Raw genomic sequence first — 751 nt, 5'->3', positions numbered from 1 at the left:
AAATACCAGGTGCCATCCGGAGGTCCATCAGTGGTGCCAGGACACTAGAAGCCCTCCCCCTGTTCCCCCCCCCCCGCCCGGAGCCCTTGGAAGGTCGCGTAAGACAGATCTGGATAAATCTGGTAGCCACGTCTAACACACAACATTAGAGCCTTGAGCTGTGCCATGAATTATTTTAAAATCAAAGCTCAGAACTCGAGCTCACGTTCTGCACTAAATTTGGCCACCTGCATAAATTAATAGGGGTGTCATGGCTCAGGTGGGGGGGCACCTGACGCTGCCACCACTCTGGTTCCGTGCTCCTTTGAGAAGGCCCAGAGCACCCTCCCAAGACCTTCAGACCTCCCTTTTGGCCAATAATAGTCGTGAAGACCAGGCAGAGTGAACAACAAATAAAAGGTTTATTTTACAGGAGGTCAAACAACTAGATGCAGAATAATAACAGTAAGTGGGTGAAAAGAAAAGGAATCAAATGCCCCAACGCATCTAAATATATACTGTCCCTAGCTCACTAGCTCAAGTGGCCTTACACTACTCACCCTGCCCTCAGGATGAGGGTTTCTCCCCTGCAGCAGCCTTCCTTCTGGCTCTGCCCTCTGGAAGAAAGAACAGCTTCTGCTCTGGCACCAGTCCTTTTTGTTCCCCAGCCCTCTTCTTCCCTATTGGTCAATTTTGGCTCCAAAACCTCCCAGGGGCTTCTGGGAGTTGTAGGCCCAGCCTTACCTACTGCTACACAGGCTTCCTAGGCCTG

General features: G+C 51.1%; 1 protein-coding gene across 1 annotated transcript in view; it reads left to right on the top strand.

The window, feature by feature from the left end:
• The window catches only part of DGAT2 (diacylglycerol O-acyltransferase 2), a 28,738-nt gene that overhangs the window by 22,692 nt on the left and 5,295 nt on the right, over positions 1–751 (top strand). The window lies entirely within an intron of this gene.

Source organism: Gekko japonicus, unplaced genomic scaffold (assembly GCF_001447785.1).
Source record: "Gekko japonicus isolate JY-2015 unplaced genomic scaffold, Gekko_japonicus_V1.1 scaffold5053, whole genome shotgun sequence".
Lineage (NCBI taxonomy): Eukaryota > Metazoa > Chordata > Lepidosauria > Squamata > Gekkonidae > Gekko > Gekko japonicus.
The sequence above is the reverse complement of the archived record's forward strand: the minus strand, read 5'-3'. Positions and strand labels throughout refer to the sequence as shown.